The sequence below is a fragment of the Trachemys scripta genome, chromosome 3 (assembly GCF_013100865.1).
Source record: "Trachemys scripta elegans isolate TJP31775 chromosome 3, CAS_Tse_1.0, whole genome shotgun sequence".
NCBI lineage: Eukaryota > Metazoa > Chordata > Testudines > Emydidae > Trachemys > Trachemys scripta.
This window is the reverse complement of record NC_048300.1, coordinates 99,359,801-99,373,181: the sequence shown is the minus strand read 5'-3', so window position 1 is coordinate 99,373,181 and position 13,381 is coordinate 99,359,801.

The window sequence follows — 13,381 nt, the reverse complement described above, 5'->3', positions numbered from 1 at the left end:
AAAGTAAATCTAAACTATTCAAATACATAGTAAGAGCTATAAATGCTAGAGGGAGAAGTCATCAGAGAATGTAAAGGACACATAATCCCCTTTTACTACCAATTGGTCTGTGCAAAGTGGGACCTCTGATGTTTTGATGTGCCACTGTTCTTGCTCAATGGAGAAGGGAATATTTATATACTTTGCAGCAGGTTGACTGGTTATTTTTCATTTGATGTTAACACTCCGTATTGACACCTTAGTACTGATTTTTAGGAGAGGCTGTTTTTACAGACAGTAACCTGAGGTGCATGGCAGATCCAACTGCAGAGGTGATAGCATGACCTCTCCACTCAGGTTTTGTTATCCAGAACAGCCTACAGAGCCTTTGGGGGTGAAACCTGCAGAGCCTGTTGGGATGGAACCCAATGCACAGGCTGTTTCCAAACTGGAGCGGCAGGATTTTCTGTTGATTAGCCAAAGGGCGGGGGTAGAGGAGGAATGAGGTTCATCTAGGGCCTGACCTTTCATAAATACATTTTCCTGTTGCATGTTTTGATCCTCAAATACAGCAGATAGCTGCTTTATCTGAATCCCAGGTCCTTAACACCTGCACACAAAGCAGGAAAACTTGCATGTACTGTATCAAGTAGTAGAAATGTATTTTTGTATGCATTCTGTGTAATAAATGTCTTGAAAGGCCGATAAAGAGACAGCCTGATTTCTCTTTTTTCTCCCTCTCTCTCCCTGAGAGGTTTCACATTACATTAGTGTTACCACCCACATCTGGGCCTGCAGTCAGAGAGGCCTTTCTGTGCCATTACAGCTCTCCACAATCCCTGCCTGGGAGCAAACACAATGATAGTCTTCTGGAATCAGAATGGAAATCTCTTTACAAAGTGACAAACCATGAGCCCAAGGGTTTAGAGACAACTCAGCCAGCTGACGGTAGCAATGCCACGGTGCTGCAGCTCTTTTCATCATGAGCCACCATTTCCAGCTGCCTCAGCTTGAGCTTTTTGGGGTTCCTCCTTGTATCTATGCCAGTGTTTCTTGTATCCCAACCCTGCTAAAGGAACTCTTTTACCCCAGCCTGACTGAGGTGACTCTCACATTCCCCAAGGCAGTGATTCAAGGTATTAATCAGCACAATGAGTGCATCTGAGGGTTTTTCCATGCATCACTTCAGTCTGGGCTGTATTTTTCCCGCTCCTCGGTTGCAGCCACAACAGCTGCACTCACTCTGTGGATGGAAGGAGTCAAGCCACCTTCTTTTGCTGTTTACCACCATAGTAGCAAAGCACCAAACAAAGGTAATGCTGAGTACACCCACAAGGGACTCTATTCTCCTGACTCCCTGTGCTCCAATTTCCTCCCTCTACTCCCCTCCTCTGTAGTACTGCTTGCTTTGCTTTTTACTATCCTTTTCTCTGCCTGGCATCCCCAGTGGATTTGTCATAGAGGGTAAGACCTTAGTGAAGAGGTTTCTTTTGTATTTAGCCCTAAGCACTCTTTTAACTACTTGGCCATAAGTTCATCCAGGCTGTGGAAGAGATGAGGTATTTAGAAATGTGTAACCTTAAGGCTATTTATCAACCTAACAGCAAAGTCTCACTGGCCAGGACGTCCCCGACATGGAAATATGTTAGGAAATTCTGAGTTTTGTGAGCTAGAGAGCAATGGGTTAAATTAATAAATTGCCACAGACTTCTGCTAGAGATTTCAAGCAGCTTCAGTGTATAAGACAACAAGGGACACATAGTCTGGGATTTTCAAGGCATCCATGGCATCCCACTCCCATTGACTTTCTCTGACAGTTGTGTGCCTAACTCCCTTTGGCCCTTTGCAAATCCCAGCTACAGTTTACACTAATAATACTGAGCCACTCCCCAAAAAGTGAATTAAAGTTTATATTCATTAAACTAATTTTTAAGCTTCACTTAATGTCTGTCGGCCTTTATCTCCCAGTATCGATGTCATGCCAGCTCTTGCAAGCCAAATCCCAATCATAACAAGTATCTGAGTTTATCTCTAGAGGGTGATTTAAATTTGTTTCCACTGGTACCAAATGCCTATTTTGTCTGTATAAATTATTCAGGGCAAGGGGTTGTCTCCCTGCTCCCACACTACTAAATATATAAAACTAGCATGTCATCAAGTGCATACCACTCCGAGGCTAAATCCATCCCTGTTTATGGTTCCTTATAACTCTCAGGCAACAGTACTGTGGTGATGGTGATTAAAAAGAGAAATGTCTAACTGTTACTACATCCAGCCTACAGAAAAAGGAAAAACAGCAGCAGATATAAGAAAATATGAAAACACTTTTTATATACAGGAAAGTTACTGAAAATACTATTTCTTATAAAGCAATGGTTTATCAACCCATAGCCCACAGGCCGCTTGTGGCCCAATCAGCACAGTTGTGGCCCACGTAACATCCTCAGGGCCAGACAGGTAGTATGTATATTGTGTGAGTGCGGCCCACATAACACATAGAGAGCTCCATATGCAGCCCACGAATAGGTTGAGAAAGGAATAAATAAATTGTCCCACTGGGCCTTATCTATAACTCTTCCACATAGAGAAGCATGAAGAGACACAGAGTATCTCAGATCCCACCAATGTCTGCCTTCATTGTATATACACAGATCATTTGAACACTCATCCCTTCAGGTGGAGTGTTAAGGAGGCATTATGCAACTTCAACATTTCTTTGAGGCTTCCAAGCATAAATCAGGCCAGATTGTTGCCACATAGTATCTAAACCAAACCTTCCTGGCTCAAAGGCAAGCTCCTGAGGGAGTTGAAACACCTTCCCAGTTCCATGCCAAACCATTCAGCTGACCGAGGTATCAATTCAGCAAAGCTCTTAAGGTACTTGAAGGTAAATACATGCTTAAATGCTCTGCTGAACTGACATCTTAATCAGTAACTCAAGTTAGCAAAATACCTCTGGAATTAGCATTTCTGAGTTCTAGGATTATGACCTGAAGTCTCTCCTTCCAAGTTCCCCAGTCCACAGCTGGAATTATAGAATCCTACAAAGTACTGTCTGCTTTTCAGGGTAAGCAAGGAGGAGAGGATAAGGATTCAAGAACCAAGAAAGGAAAATGGGGTAGATTTCTGCTCTCGTTTACATCAGGGTAAATCCAGAATAACACCACTGAAGTCAGTAAAGTTAGTCCAGATCGCCATTCAAATAACAAAGCAAAACTGGGTTATCAGCTATATAAACATGCATATATTATTTAAGCATAGTTTGTATAGTACCTTCCGCTTAAGATGAGTACCAATAAATTATTTCCTATGGTTAATTTGAGCAAAACTCAGGAAACAAAACATTTGTTCTGACAATAACAATGTCTCATTTTATTTTGATCCATTTTGATTTCCAAGGGTAGGTATTATTTGATCAATTGACCACTGGCTAATTAAATTGTCACTGGCCAACATTTTGGCTAGAACAATAGAAAATTGAGGCCAAGAAACACTCATGATAATAAATGGCTATGTTAAACGATAATAAAACAATGTGTTAACTTGTATTTATTATCATCCATTATGAGCTGTGCAGACAGTGATATGTACCCTTGTGCTCTTAATAATAACAAGATCAACCATTTGTTTTAAGCCAAGTTATAAGAACAGACTTGATTGAAGAAAAGGAAGGCACAGTAAATGAAAAAAATCACAACAAAATATTGTTTTGCCAAATGAAGTCACATGTAATTTGGTCAGATGTTCAATACACAGATAACAAAAAAAAAAAAAAAAAAAACCTGCAGCCTACCTAAAGCCAGTGGAGTGAATTCCTCATTTTAACAGCACAAAGAAATAACTGTTGATGAATTGTTAAAATTTTGAATTGCAAATACTCCAGTTTGAAAAGTCCAAGAAAATTCCGATATATAATTAAGGCTGCTTTAAAGAATTACTTTGCTATAGTAACCTCAGCAACGGGGACTGAAATCTCCCTTACAATGTGCTGTGCCACAGCCAGTCAAACTCTATTAAGCCACCCCTAGTGGGTATTTTGCTTCTGTTGATAAAGGGTATGTACTGAAATCAAATGTGCTCAACAGGAATGAGGGAGGGGAAAAGAAGGCATGTCTGCAGGGGATATACAGAGGCAGGACCGGCACTTCCACTAGGCGACCCTAGGCGGTCGCCTAGGGCGGCAGGATTTTGGGGGCGGCATTTTGCCGTCCTCGGCGGCAATTCGGCAGCGGGGGTCCTTTCGCTCCACGTCTTCGGGGCGCTTCGGCGGCACGTCCTTCACTCGCTCCGGGACCTGCCGCCAAAGCGCCCCGAAAACACGGAGCGGAAGGACCCCCGCCGCCGAATGCTCTCAGAAGGAGCGCTGCCGCCTAGGGCAGCAAAAACCCTGGCGCCGCTCCTGTACAGAGGCCCTGATCCTGTGCCCAGAGAAGTCAATGAGAATGTTGCCATAGAATTCGGTGGGAACAGGATTGGGCCTATGAGTAAATTGCTCACTAGGTTGCACTGTTGCTCTGGAATAAAAATGCTGCTTTTATTACTTCAAAAGGGTATTTATATGGCTGTGGAAAAGAGTTTCCACCCCAAAGAAGGAACTCAGAGCAAAGAAGTAATCTGGTGCATCCATCTATGGCTAATTAATGAATGTGGCTACCACGATATTTTTGCCTTTTAGCCCAAGTGGTTAGCCAATTTTGGGGATCTATCAGGTTGTTTCAATTAGGAGGAGAAATTGATGGAGTTAGGTTTGCACCCAAGAAATACCTATGTAGTTACAAAGATTAGAAAATACAACAGGAAAGCAGTATTCTTGTTCATAATTCTAAGCCTCTTTCCAGCTAGCATTCTGCCCAAAAGAAGCTCTCTCTCATCTCCTTCCAGGGCCACACTCTGACTTTGCATGTGACCTAGTCCCTTGGGCAGTGGCTTCCATTACCTCCACTATCTGACTCCAAAATGATTTATTTCTTCTTACATTTATCCTGAGTGAAGGGTGGCTAGCACACCCCTCAGCCTCAGGATGGTCTAAGACTGCCTTCTGGGTTTGGAAGAAATGGAATTTTCCCAGAAGCAGGGCAAAATGATCAGTTGTTAATTAGGGCTGTTGATTAATCGCAGTTAACTCCCGCGATTAATTCAAAAAAATTAATCGTGATTAAAAAAATTAATCGCAATTAATCGCAGTTTTAGTTACACTGTTAAACAATAGAATCCCAATTGAAATTTATTGAATATTTTTGGATGTTTTTCTACATGTTCAAATATATTGATTTCAATTACAACATAGAATACAAAGTGTACACGGCTCACTTTATATTATTGTTTTTTATTACAAATATTTTCACTGTAAAAATGATAAACAAAAGAAACAGTATTTTTCAATTCACCTTATACAAGTACTGTAATGCAATCTCTTTATCATGAAAGTGCAACTTACAAATGTAGATCTTTTTTTGTTACATAACTGCACTCAAAAACAAAACAATGCAAAACTTTAGCGCCTACAAGTCCACTCAGTCCTACTTCTCGTTCAGCCAATCACTAAGACAAACAAGTTTGTTTACATTTACAGGAGATAATGCTGCCCACTTCTTATTTACAATGTCACCAGAAAGAGAGAACAGGCACTCGCATGGGACTTTTGTAGCCAGCATTGCAAAGTATCTATACGTGCCAGATATGCTAAACATTCATATGCCCCTTCATGTTTCGGCCACCATTCCAGAGGACATGCTTCCATGCTGATGACACTCGTTAAAAAAATAATGCATTAATTAAATTTGTGACTGAACTCCTTGGGGGAGAATTGTATGTTTCCGGCTCTATTTTACCCACATTCTGCCATATATTTCATGTTATAGTAGTCTCAGATGATGACTCAGCACATGTTCATTTTAAGAACACTTTTACTGCAGATCTGACAAAACACAAAGAAGGTACCAATGTGAGATTTCTTAAGATAGCTACAGCACTCAACCCAAGGTTTGAGAATCTGAAGTGCCTTCCAAAATCTGACGAGAGGTGGAGCACACTTTCAGAAGTCTTAAAAGAGCAACACTCCAATGCAGAATCTACAGAACCCGAATGACCAAAAAAAAAAAAAAAATCAACCTTCTGCTGGTGGCATTTGACTCAGATGATGAAAATGAACATGAGTTGGTCCTCACTGCTTTGGATTGTTATTGAGCAGAATCCATCATCAGCATGGACACGTCCTCTGGAATGATGGTTGAAGCATGAAGGGACATATGAATCTTTACTGGCATGTAAATATCTTGCAATGCCAGCTACAACAGTGCCATGCGAATACCTGTTCTCACTTTCAGGTGACATTGTGAACAAGAAGCAGGCAGCATATCTCCTGCAAATGTAAGCAAACTTGTTTGTCTTAATGATTGGCTGAACAAGAAGTAGGACTGAGTGGACTTGTAGGCTCTAACATTTTAAATTGTTTTGGGTTTTGAGGGCAGTTATTTTTGTACATAATCTACATTTGTAAGTTCAACTTTCATGATAAAGAGGTCGCACTACAGTACTTGTATGAGGTGAATTGAAATCTTTTGTTTTTACAGTGCAAATATTTGTAATCAAAAATAAAATAAATATAAAGTGAGCACTGTAAACTTGGTATTCTGTGTTATAATTGAAATCAATATATTTGAAAATGTGGAAAACATCAAACAATATTTAAATAAATGGTATTCTATTATTAACAGTGTAATTAATCATGATTAATTCTTTTAATCGCACGATTAATTGCAATTAATTTTTTTAATCACTTGACGGCCCTATTGTTAATGCATGGCCTTAAACATCAGAGGAGGGACTCATACAGTCAAAGGAACCTTGGGAAGGAGAGGGAAACAGAGGGGCATGCTTTCGAAGTAGAGGTCCTTTTTAAATGCAAGACAAGCTGAGGAAGAAGGAAGGTCTCTCCAGAGAAGAAGGATAGGATTCATGATTCAGAGGAGAAGCCTGTTTTGGGGGAGTGGGAGATCTAGGATTCCTTAGAGGACTCTAACCTAAGCCCAAATGTTTTATTTTTTGTCTGGATCAGTATTTTTCTTGTTCTGTGTAAACAGTGATTGGGTTTGGAGACTGTTGCAGAGCTTGTGTGGCCACTTGCTTCCACTATCATGCACAAGTTAGAACTCCAGGGAAGAGTATGCTTAAGCAACTGGGATGTCTGGGGCGGGAGGAGGTCACCATTGGGCCGGGGATCAAGGGCAGCTGGAGCTGTTTTTGTGAAGGGGTAACGGACAGTGAGTCTGTGCCCAGGAAGTGTGCCAGACATGCCAAGGAAAGAGACAATGCTGGAACCTCTTGGGGAAATATAATATTAGGTATAATATTGCTTTCCCCTTTCCCGTACCTTAGCTTAGCTCTCTGCTGCAGTATGATCAGAGTTTAGTCTTTTCAAAGGCTTTGATTTATATATCAAATCTCTGAGAGAACAACAAAATCTTTAAAGGAAAAAAGTTTACTATGTCTATAAGAGTGTGTGTGTGTGTGTGTGTTATTTGCATAACAGTTTGCTTATAACCCATGAAACACTTATGAATATTATCAACAACTTTCAGGGGGTTTTCCTCAAGGCTTAGTACTTGTTACTTCCAAAATTCAAATGCAGCGTATAAGTATGCACACGCATGCACACACACACACACACACGCACACACATACATATACTGCCCAAGGGTTCTTCTCTGTCTCTCAACGAATGGCGTCTTGTCTTTTTGTAGGGCCTGCCCCTCCTTAAAGTTGGGAAATAAGTGTCAGTCCCACAGTCTCTTTCAAATTCCATTTGAACTTCACAACAACAGTTTGCAATTTGCAGACAGCCTTCAGCAAATTCTAGTCATCTTCTTCTTCCAGTGGGGTAAGTGAGCCTGCAGTCTAAGTCGAGGCAGAGTCCCTGGAACACAGTCCTTACAGCAGACCCTTCTGTTCCTTATACTGCTCTATTACTGAGTTCTTCAGTCTGGCTCCCACGCCTCCTATTTATAAATGCCTTCTCCTCCCCTTGAGTTTGGTTCCACTCTCACAGAGTGACTTGCCAGGCTGCTTGCCCACAATGAAAATCACCCATGTAAGTTCAGATAGCCTGTTGCCAACCACAATCTTGAGATTCTGGCCCATCCAGCACTCACCTCACCTGGCTCTGGCAAGTCAGCAGGCATACAGAGTCCCCGAAACAAAAACCAAGAAACAATGTATCCTCCCCATGGTTTCTGCCCTTGTTTACACTCCGAAGTGGTGCAATACACGCATGTGGGTCACACCCACTCAGACTCTGGAAGTTTAAAGCATATGGGCTCAGTATGTGAGGCACAAACACAGCAGCATGATGCATGCCCAGGAAGTAGGGTGACCAGACGTCCCGATAAAATCGGGACCGTCCTGATTTTTAGGTGTTTGTCCTGATCTCTAGCCGGGATGCAATTTGTCCCGATATTTTGCTCTGCCGGCAGCACTCGGCTTTTTTTTTTTTGCTCTGCCGGTGGACCCCACTCCCCACAGTGTCCCATTATTTTCTTCCTCTCATCTGGTCACCCTACCAGGAAGGGGAGCACCACCAGGACCAGGCCATAGGCCCTTTTTAGATGTTTCAAGTTGAGCCTCTGAAAAGTGAGGTATCCAAAGTTAGAGGCCACTTTTGAAAATGTGGACCTTAGTTTTTACTGGCTCCACTGTCTTTCAGCATGGGCCAGCCCCCCTTCTGATAGCTCTTTATCATACCTCTCACTAGCGTTTCATTAAAAGGCATAGCATTCATTTGAGACCAGAACTTGCCTTGGTCCCACATCAACTTGCTGTTATTTCATTGTTTAGTCCTGTGAATGCTCAGCCTCAAAAAGGGGAGATCATGAAAATGAGGTTATAGCAAATGTTACCTATGAGAAAGAAAGAGAGTTTCATCATTTTTGGCATCCTGCTCTCTTGTTTTTGTTGTATCCTGCGTTTGGGTCCTTGGCTCACCGTTTGAAAAGGCCAGTGTCATGCCACTGGACCTTGGAAATCTGAGAGCTAAGCTCTTTACTCTAAGTCTAACTCAGGTCTAACAGCTTGTAGTCTGGAGCTCATTCCCGCTTCAGTGAACTGCCTGTCAGATTTGTGTGCTGAGGTGAACGTACTCCTCAAAGCTTGCGACTTATCTTTGTCTTTTTTGTCAGCCCATTAGGCTCATGATGAAGGGTGAACTGGGCAAAATTGTACCGCTGAGACAACAGGAGAGTGCTTCACGAGTTTTCCTCCATTGACTTTAACTAACCTTGCACTTGGCTTATTAACCTTGCAGAGCATGGGGGAAACTCTTTGTTATTAAAAAATAAATAAGAATTTGAGTTTGTTCAGCAAGCTTTCCACAGGTCTCCAAGCTGGAGAACTCATATGTGTCTTTCTAACCTACGCCTCAGTGTGGCTTATATGTCCCCCTCTCAGCTTCAGAGCCTGTAAGAGACAACACATACAATCCACCAAACAAATAGCAATACTCTGCCCTTTTATTAGCACCAGCCTTTCTAGGAGCTCATAGTGCTTTACAACCATCAGTAAATTTAGCCTCATAATAGCCCTGTAAGCAGCACATTTCAGGAGGCAATCACTACTACCCCAATTTTACTGATGCAACTGAGGCACGCTGAGTTTAAGTGACTTTCCCACAGTCGATCTAACTACAGTAGAGCCAGGTGTAGCTAGGCAGTTTGGGTTCAGCTGGAGTTAGCGCAAACCTTTTCTTTGGTTTCTGTTCAAACGTCTTGTACTGACTGAGAGCCAGAAAGCTCAATGCAAAGCTCAGGGAAAACCACCTGTCAAAAGCATGCAAAACTGAGAGCCAAATTATCTGCTGAGGTAAATCAGGACAGCACCACTGAAGTACATGGAGCTGCACCAATTTATGCCAGCAGAAGTCTCTGGGAAAGTAACAGCTTTGCTTGGTTTTGATGCAGAACTGTACGTCAGACAGTGCAGAATGTTTGATGCAGAACTGTACATCAGACAATGTTCAGACTAGAGTAAGGTTTTCAAGCTTGTGCACCTAACAGCTTTCTAAACCTTAGTGATCCTTTCAACAAAGAGGAGATATGTTTTTCGATTATTAGAGAGCCTGAAACCAGGAGAGTTTTGTGTATTCTGTGGTATAATAATAATAATTATATTGCAGTAGTGCCCAGAGGCCTCAATCAGGACTAGTATCTGATTGTGATGGGGACTGTAAAAAAATAGGGCTACACATTGTCTAAAACAAAATCTAGCCCATAGAGGCAGACAAGGTCCCTGCCCCAAAGAGATTACAACTGATCCTGCAAAGATTTAAGCACACACTTAAGTCAGTAGAACTACTCACAGTGCATAAAGTTAAGCACATGCTTACATCTTTACAGGATTGAGGCCTACGAAATTTCCCTACATGGAGAAATGTATGGAGAGGCTGTAGTTGGGCTCTCCCATCCTTTTTTCACTCATTTCTTCTTGTGGAACACTGCACATGAAACCTCCCACAGCCCTTTACTGAGATATGAGGATTGCAGCAGAGCATGTTACAGAGCTCAGTCTCTATTTCCCAATGCACAAGGCCGGAATAGTTGGCGCAACAGAGGAAACCCTCTCCACCTAGGAGCTGATAATGCTACCTCTATGACGTTCCCAACCTTATTTTTAGCCTGGGAGCAGGGAACAAAGCATTAGTCATGAACATGAGCTCCCCAACCCCTGATTGTGGTAGATTTAAGGCTAGATAGTGCAAACCTTACTCACGTTAGTGAGCACGGGACTATTCCCAGGGGTGACAGCAGTCTGAGCAGGGTGCACAACCTGGCCCATTGCAAGTATTCATGTTTTCTTTTTTAAACAAGTGAAAATTTAAAAGTGAAATATTTAAATCACACAAGCAAATCTAATAGTTCCCCTGGACTCTGGACTCCCCACCAAAAGTGGCAGTTTCCCATTCACGTCCCCTCCCACCAGACTCCCTGCAGCCCCTCCACGGCGCTGGGATTAGCTCAGTTTCACAGGACCTGTGCAGGCACATGAAGCAGCCTGCCCTGAATGGCAGCTCTCTTAATAACTTCAATCCCTACTCAGCATGCGCCACAGCACTTGTTCAATTATTATTAGCCAAGATCCTTATACAACCAGAATCCCCCAGTCCCCACCAGAATCACAGAAGCTAAGATTCAATGAAGAAGGGTGAGAGAGAAGGAAAGAAAATGTAGACGGCAGCGCTACAAGTTAATATTTATAATTTGCAGTGATAAATTATATGTGCGTGATAACACAAACAATGGGGAGTTACATTTGCCCACAGTTTGAAATTACCCCTCAAACAAACAAAAACTGGAAGTGAGAAACGAGGCTAAATGCCTCTTGAAGAAGAAAAAGGGCAGGGGGAACCACACTCCCAAAGAATTTTCAATCCAAAAGCAATAGGTCTAGTATTCTCCTTTAGAGTCCCTGAAGAAGCCTACTCAGATCTGCCCCCCACCATCCTGGAATTAAAAGGGAAAAAAAACTGAACCATCAAGTCAACACACACGGGCAGCACTCCTCTCCTTGTCTAGGAGCCAAGTCTCTATAGTTTATCTAAGGCCATAAAAGTGGCTTTTGAAACCATTAGGGTCCATGCCCAAATCCTGTTACAGATAAGAAGGTTGGTACACTCGTCACTTGGGCTTTACTATTCAGACTGCATGCCTTGGCATTGTAAATTTAAAAGGCCCTGCTGTGGCATGACGAAGTCAAATGACTTGCCCAAGGTCACACACAGCGAGTGGCAGAGTTAGAAACAGAACCCTGGTCTCCAGACTCCTGGCTCCTGCTCTAACAACTAGACAACACGCACTCCCTACCCCTAAGGCAATATTGTACTTCTGCTCAAAAGTACTCCCCATAATAATCTATTGGCATCAACTTTTTTTTTTCCCGTTTTCGCTTGGGGCGGGGGAGATAGGAGAGTATTTGTGTGGGGTTAAGGGGAGAGGTCCCTGCTCATTCTCCTGACAAAAGTGCAATGAGGTAATAGTGACTACTTAGCCACTTGGTTAGTCAGTATGACAAGGGAGTAGTCCTGAGGAGGTTGCGCTCCACCTTCCATGAGGGCCCATCACTGTGACAGGCTGTGATTGCCCAAACACATACATGAAAAGGAACTGACACCTGGCTCATGGGAGAGCCTGGGCTTAGACCGAAGCATAGCATATGTCACCACATTCTATTACATGATTTCATTGTTTGTTCACTGTCTGGTTCCTAAATGCTACACTCATGCAATTGGTTAATAGAGTAACATATTGGCTTGTGTGTGTGGCTAAACTGCCTTATGCTGGATGGACCGTCACACCCACTCAGAAGTGCATGGTCATGTTGTTCTCCAGGAGAGATGAGCACATAAAGGGGGCATAAACCTTACTAATTCTGAAGTTAACACAACAGGCCTACACACGTTTTCCCAGCCTAGGGCGTGTGTGTGAGAGAATCTGTGATTTCCTGCTTGTAGTAAGAAAGGTTCTTAAGGGGGAGGAGGGCAGAAGTAAAGCATGGGGGTGGGGGGAAGAAAAGAGATGGTGGTGGATCTTGTTAATCTACTCTTTGAAGCAACCTGTGAGATCTTATGCAGGGAAGGAGGAAAGCAAAGGAGTTGGGCAGGTATTTTCAGAGGGAGTCAAAGTTTGAGAGAAAAGCAACAAGGATTTTGGGTATGAGCTTCAATGAGGGTGGAAAATAGAGTCCAGTGAACAGTAGCAAAAACCTTAAAAATCTATTAGCCACAGTCTTTTAGCAACTATGGGGTTGTGGAGCTTTGGCAGCTTACGCTTCCCGCTATCTATATGGCTGCCTAGAACTCCCAGAATATATACAGGGGCCTGTGCCCCTCAAAGAGCTGACAGATCTAGTAATAATCCAGAAATGCCCCCAGTCTGCCCATCCCTCAATGTTTCTTCTTTCCTGCTCATCCATTCTGTTCTTTCCCTGTTTGCTCAGAGCCTAGCACCCATGAAATAGGCTATCAAAACTCTTGGCAGAGGTCTTTCCCGAATGGCTCTCTGCCCATGTCACTTGTCATGCTCCTGGCACACGGGTTGGTTTGTGTATAAGCTTCAGAGCCTTTGGGTTTCCCTGGCAGATGTGAGGAGGGCTGTGGTCACGAGGTCAGAGGGTTCCACCTTAGGTTGGGAGACAGCTGGACAGGGCCCTACCTATCTGTCTTTGCACCAGACCTTGAATAACAGAGAGCCAACCCTGCAGTAAAGGAGGCTGGCTGTGTGTTCAAAGAACGGCACTTCTGCAGGACTGAGAGGTTTGGCAGTCCAAGAGATGTAGGGCCATGGCAAGAAGCATGCTGAAAAGAGCAAGCAGTGCTAGAAATCATGTTTTAATAGGTCACAAGAATAAAATCGCGTGT